General features: G+C 44.6%; 1 pseudogene; it reads left to right on the top strand.

The window, feature by feature from the left end:
* Positions 1-6,987: 6,987 nt before the first annotated feature.
* Positions 6,988-7,124, top strand: part of LOC105522977 — a 13,815-nt pseudogene continuing 13,678 nt past the window's right edge.

The raw sequence follows: 7,124 nt of genomic DNA, 5'->3' as shown, positions 1-7,124 counted from the left end.
ACAGGTTGAGTATCCTTTATCTAAAATACTTGGGACCAGAATTGTTTCAAATTTTGATTTTTTTCAGATTGTGGAATATTTGCATTATACCCACCCTAGTTGAGTATCTCAAATCTGAAAATCTGTAATCCAGAATGCTCCAGTGAGTATTTCCTTTGATCATCCTGTCAGCACCCAAAACGTTTAGGATTTTGGAATGTTTTGAATTTCAGATTTTCAGATTTGGGATGTTCAACCTGTATTTTATATGAATATTCCAAACAGCCTTCAAATATGTGGGCTTTTTTATTTTTTTCTGGGAAATACTAAAAAATTATAATAAGGGAGGAGACCACCCCTTATATTGTCTTATGCCCAATTTCTGCCTGTACAGAAAGAAGCCATAAAAACTAAAAGCAGAAATGGAATCTACAGGCAGATAGCCCAACTCTGCGCCCTGGGCCTGGTAGTTAAAAAATCAGCCCCTGACCTCACTGCTTGTTTTATCTATAGATTTCAGACACTGTATGGAAAAGCATCATGAAAATCCCTGTCCTGTTCTGTTCCGTTCTGATTACCGGTGCATGCAGCCCCCAGTCATGTACCCCCTGCTTGCTCAATCATGACCCTCTCACATGGACCCCCTTAGAGTTGTAAGCCCTTAAAAAGGATACTCAGGGAGCTCGGATTTTGGAGACGTGAGTCCACCGATGCTCCCAGCTGAATCAAGCCCTTTCCTTCTGCAACTCAGTGTCTGAAGGGTTCTTGTCTGCAGCTCCTCCTGCTACAATAATAGCTATGTTAAGGCTTAACTGACATACAATAAACTGAACATATTTAAAATGTACAAGTTTTGACATGTGTATACACCTGGGAAATTACCACCACAATTCAGGTCTGATGTACACGTTAGGCACAGTTCATAGGGCCTACTTTTATTTTGAGATAAATTCTCTCTGTTGCCCAGTCTGGATCTCCGCTCACTACAACTTTCGCCTCTGAGGCTCAAGCGAGTCTGAAGCCTCAGCCTCCGGAGTAGCCGGGATTACAGGCTAATAGTTATATCTTTAGTTTCGCCATGTTGGCCAGGCTGGTCTCAAATTCCTGGGCTCAAGCGATCCGCTCACCTCAGCCTCCCAAACTGCTGGGATTAAAGGCATGAAACACCTTGCCTGGCTGAAAAATGTTTTAAATTCAAAATGCTCTAATGGAGGCTGGGTGCAGTGGCTTTTTTTACTCAGCATACTTGAGATTCATGTTTTTGTATATATGAGTACTTCCGTCCTTTTTTTGGCTAACATTCCATTGTATGAATTGGTCTTTAACTTGTTGATTGACATGTGGATTGTCTACAGTTTGGGGCTATTACAAATAGAGCTGCTATGAACATGTGTGTACAGGCTTTTGTATGGGCATATGCTCTGTTTACTCTTGGTAAATACCTAGGAGTGGAATGGCTGAGTCATATTATAGTAGTTTAACGTTTTTAAAAACCACCAAACTATTTTCCAAAGTGAACGTACCATTTTACATTCCCAACAGCAGTGAATGAGTGTTCTGGTTTGTCCACATCCTTGCCAACTTGGTATGGTCAGTCTTTTAAATTTTAGACAGTCTGATATGTGTGTAGTGGTATCTCATTGTGTTTTAAATTTGCATTTCCCTAATGATTAATGACATTCCCTAATGATTAATGACGTTGGCCATCTTTTCATGTGATTATTTGCGATCCACATATCTTCTTTTATCAAGTGTCTGTTCAAATTGTTTGTCCCCCTTTTAGGAGAGTTGTGAAAATAATCTTTTAATTGAAAATGTACATTGTTTCCACCTGATTTAGAACCTAAGAATCTTGAAAGGAAAGAGAAAGAACAAACATTTTCGTGACTGAGAACTGGATGGTGACAAATGAGAAAAAAAACACAATAAAGGCAAGTTTGGTGGGGGTGACAGAGCAGAGCGACTTGTGATCCCCGCTCCGTCACGACGTTCGGTTCCGTTCCTTCCTCTGGACTACCGGGTTAATGATACCGGCAATCAGCGCAAGTGAGATAATCACCAGCGCACTCTTGGATCTCTATGCAGGTTTGTAAACTATGTGGAGGAAAGGAACCCGTCGCGGTCTCAGCCGAAGAGGCCGGAGTAGGAGCCGAAGCCTGAGCAGGTTCTGAAAAACGGACCCGCCGTTCAGGACTAGGCCCTGAACCACAACTTGCTCTTCAGGTCCGGGTCGGAAGTGACGACTTCATTCACTGAGCAGCCATTTCCGGTTCCCAGTGTGCCCAGAGTGCCTTCTGGGTGTCAGAAAAGACACAGAAACTGATGGGGCGGAACCGCGACACGGTGCCTGCTGATGTCAAAAGGTCTCAAGGCTCCAGGGGACCCAGTCGCCAGGGGCGTTGCCGGCTCCGAGCCCGTTGTCCAGAGCGGCTTGGCTGCTCGTGTCTGCCCTTCAGTCCTTCACAAGTCGTCTCGGACCTAGAGTTCCGGGATCTCACTGCGATCTTGGAGGATTCCTATGTAGAATTCGCAAGGATATAGGGAAGGAAAATAACCGAAAGACCCCTAACTTTATTTCCCTCCGGTTTACGAACCAGGGACCTTTCGCGTGTGAGGCAAACGTGATAACCACTACACTACAGAAAGCAGATAGCAGCTGGGATTTTGCAAACAGCTCTTAAAAGCTAGCACCTCATCACCGCATCCCTGGCTCAAGAGAAAAGTACCCAGCGGGCCAACCACAGCTTTGGGATCGGGAGGCGCAGGGAAGTAGTCAGCAAAGCAGGTAAGGTCAGCAAAGCAGGTAAGGCCCGGGCTGCTAGCGGTGGGTGATGACCGAGGGCACAGGGGTGAACTCCATGGTGCTTCCTTAGGAAATTTCTGGCACAGTTAGGGCTGCAGCCAGAGCCCTGAGACAGTGGGGCAGGGCTCCAGGCGTCCTCGAATGCTCGTCGTGGAGTTTTCCTGGTCCTGTTGGGTCCCTAAGGAGCGCTTGGCGGGGAGCGTGGACGCCCTGGGGCCAGGCCACTGTGGCCACTGAGAGCCCCGCCCGGGGACTGGAGAAAAACGGAGTAGAAGAGACCTAGGGGACAGACTTGGCCGGGTCAAGGGAAACCAGCTCATATTTGGAACAAAGTACGCCTTAGATTTGCCCAGCACTGAATTTAGAAGCATTTTCACATTCTCGTGTTTAACTAATTTTACAACAGTGCCGCGAGCAAAGTATTAAACGTGTTTTAAAGATGAAGAGACTGAAGCTAGGTAAATTGTACTTGGATAAGATGGAAGCGCTACTTAACATTAAGGAGAGTCTGCGACTCTGATGTTCTCAGGCTGTATCTCGCTTAGTGGGACTATACGTTATTATTGTCCGAGGAAGCAAACGAAGAGGAGACTGTGGAGAGTATTCCTGGAGGGACTCAAGATACCTCTCTAGGTAGAACCCCAAGATACCTGTGTAGAGTAACAGCTTATGTTGAATGACCTCATCTTTTCCACTGCTGCGGGTGAAATTATCTGAGGAGGTAGGAAGAGGAGAAATGTCCAATGGACTGAATGCTAGACAGATAATAGTTTATCAGGTTAAGGCACTTTATCAGAAAATTGGCTTAAATAATAAAGCGAAAATATTGCCTCACAATCCTGGTTTAGGGACGCCATATGACAAAGGCTTTGGAAGATTAAGAAGAGGCCAGGAGCGGTGGCTCACGCCTGTAATCCCAGCGCCGTGGGAGTCCGAGGTGGGCGGATCTCACCTAGGATCAGGAGTTCGAGACCAGCCTGGCTAACATGGTGAATCGCCATTTCTACTAAAAATACAAAAATTAGCTGGGCGTGGTGGCGCGCGCCTGTAATCCCAGGTACTCGGGAGGCTTAGGCAGGAGAATAGCTTGAACCCAGGAGGCTTAGGTTGCAGTGAGCTGAGATCATGCCATTACACTCCAGATTGGATGAAAAAGCAAAACTTCGTCAAAAAAAAAAAAGAAAAAAAGAAAATTAAGAAGAGAAGGATGAGAGAATTACTGAGGCAGTAGTGAAGACTTACATGCTATTGTGTGATACAAATGCCCGGGGGCTAGCATGGAACGATGTTGACTGACTGCGCCAGGAGCTCTAATCTAGCAAGAACCTAGAGGAGAAAGTGGGTTGTGGGATGAATAAGCAAAGGAAGAGGGTTAAGGAGTTGGGGGTGGTAGTGAGAGAGCAAAAGAGGAGCACCTGGTTACAGGTTGAGGCTGTGCAGTATGTAGGAAGACATCAGAGATGTTCAATAGTGCTCACTACGGCAGCACATATACTCACATTGGAATAGTACAGAGAAGATGAACATGGCCCCTGTGCAAGGCTGATGCACAAATTCATGAACGGTTCCTTTTTTTTTTTTTTTTTAAGAAATGTCCAATGGACTGAATGCTAGACAGATAATAGTTTATCAGGTTAAGGCACTTTATCAGAAAATTGGCTTAAATAATAAAGCGAAAATATTGCCTCACAATCCTAGGTAGATCTGGGTTTCAGGTAAGTCTTCATACAAGGCTCAAAGAAGTCTCTGGGCCAGGCGCGGTGGCTCATGCCTATAATCACAGCACTTTGAGAGATCCAGGTGGGCAGATCAACTGAGGTCAAAAATTCGAGACCAGCCTGGTATTACTAAAAATACAAAGTAATTAGCTGGGCATAGTGGTGCACACCTGTAGTCCCAGCTACATAGGGGGCTGAGGCACGAGAATTGCTTGAACCCAGCGGGTGGAGGCTACAGTGAGCCGAGATTGCTCCACTGCATTCCAGCTTGGGCAACAGAGTGAGACTCCATCTCAATTAATAATAATAATAAAAAAGAAGTATCTGGTTTATCTTGGTCCTTCTTCTTCAATGTGGACTCCATTCTGGGGCAGACTCTCTACTCATGTTTTCAAAGTGCCCACCACGGGTAGCTTGAGCTATAGGTTCTCTTGTTCACAGCCAGGAGAAAAAAGTGTGTACTTCTTGGAGAACTCATTATCGTGTAACAGGGATGGGATATGCTGCTTCGTTTGAATCATTAGGGCCTACTCCTGAGGTCCGGGGTAAGATTAATCCTACTCAAACTCTATGGCTGACAAATTCAGGGTACCCCTAAGAAGGGAATAGGATGTTGTAATGCTAAGGTGGCAACCAACGAACATTCTCTTCAGAGGGTAAGACCACAGTGCTACAGAGAGTGGAGAAGAATGGCATATACTTCCAGAAACTAGAGCTGATGTTAGGAAAGATTCCACTCTAAGGGCTTCCCCACTAAGGGAGTTCTCCCATGAGTAGCTTTCACTATGCAAGATCAGATGAGACCTAAGATAGCCCAGGACACAAGGATCCTCCCATCGAAGAGGCCACTTTCATTGTGGGCTAGTCTCTGCCCTCCGTGCCAGGAACTGAAGAGGCTGTGCCAGTACCTTTTCCCCTGATCAGTCTCTGGTAAGGCAAAGTTTTTATGCATCTGGCCTCAGTGGTCAGTGAGACTGTGGGATCATCCTGAAGGACAGGAGGTCCTGGAATTCACCCTCAGGACATCATATGTGGCTTAAGACGATCACTCTTCATGCCCTGCTCATCACTGTTCCTCACCATAGTTTCTCCCTAATGCAGTGCCTTGTGGGGAGCTATTTCCCTGAGTACACAGTAATAACAGGATGTGAATCACCTTTTTTCTGGGCAGAGGTGGTGGAATTTTTTACCATCATGAAGCTGAGGTTCCTTCCCCATTCTGAGTTGAATAACTCAAATCTTGGCTCTTAGAGCTGCTGGTATCCCTAATTCCTTATAAAACTTAACTCGGTCCCCAACTCTTGACTATCCCATTGCTCAGTATCTTCCACCACGTCCTCCTTCTGGAGATTCTGAGGCCAGGCGCAGTGGCTCATGCCTGTAATCACAGCACTTTGGGAGGCTGAGCTGGGTGGATCACCTGAGGTCAGGAGTTCGAGACCAGCCTGAGCAACATGATGAAACTCTGTCTCTACTAAAAATACAAAACTTAGCTGGACATAGTGGCAGGCACCTATAATCCCAGCTACTTGGAGGCTGAGGCATGAGAATTGCTTGGACCTGATAGGCAGAGGTTGCAGTGAGCCCAGATGGCGCCACTGCACTCCAGCTTGGGTGACAAAGCAAGACTCTGTCTCAATAAACCAAAACCAAAACAAAAAGACTCTGATACCCTATAATATATAATTTTACAGCAGCAGGAGGCAATAGGGCAAAGGATTTTTTCCTTTGTGCTGTAGATGGAGTGGTGATGATGGAAAGATAAGGAATGTTATAAAATGAGTCTTCAGGGAAGAAAACTGGACATTAAATTTGTAATCTGGAAAGGAAGTAGAGGAGTTAACTACAGTTTTGAAACTAGTTTTTGTGGCTTCCATATTTCACCTTTTAACCTTGATGCTATATAGTTTCTCAAAGAGGCACAATTGTTTTGATTAGCTACATAGAAAATGAAGCGGAATTAGTAAACTATTACAATACAATACAATACATTAGTTCATTAAGATTGCTGGCTACAAAATCAACATTAAAAAAATCAGAAATTTCCACCACATCCGCAATAATCACCTAGAAAATATGAGAAAATAACATATCATTCATGATAGAATAAAATCATAATGTGTCTAAGAACAAGCCACAGAATAAATGCACATAACCTTTGTATTGAGAAACACTTAAAATTATTCAAGGGCAAGTTGGAAACTAATTAAGTGAAGAGATTTACCTTATTTATAAATGAGGTGATTTAGTATTATAAAGATGTGAATTTCCCCCATGTTCTCCTGCAAGAGTCATGCGATGTCAATATATCAACAGAATGGCCTATATAACTTGACAACTGATTGTAAAATTAATATGAATGCATAAGTCCATGGATAATCAACGGAATTTTGACAAAAGAGAATAAGGAGACCCATTGTAACTGATAACTGGGGGAAGGGGGGAAGCGTTTGCTCGAGTCCATGGTGCCAGCTCCAGACACCTCCCATGGAGGAGTCCAGTGAGCTGCCACTGGATGCTAAGTCTGAGGTCACCAACTAGCTTGTAGATTTTATTTTCTTTTTTTTTGAGATGGAGTTTCCCTCTTTGTTGCCAGGCTGGAGTCCAGTGGCACTGTAGCAGGA

The sequence above is a fragment of the Colobus angolensis genome, unplaced genomic scaffold, assembly GCF_000951035.1.
Source record: "Colobus angolensis palliatus isolate OR3802 unplaced genomic scaffold, Cang.pa_1.0 Scaffold447, whole genome shotgun sequence".
Taxonomy (NCBI): Eukaryota; Metazoa; Chordata; class Mammalia; order Primates; family Cercopithecidae; genus Colobus; species Colobus angolensis.
The sequence above is the reverse complement of the archived record's forward strand: the minus strand, read 5'-3'. Positions and strand labels throughout refer to the sequence as shown.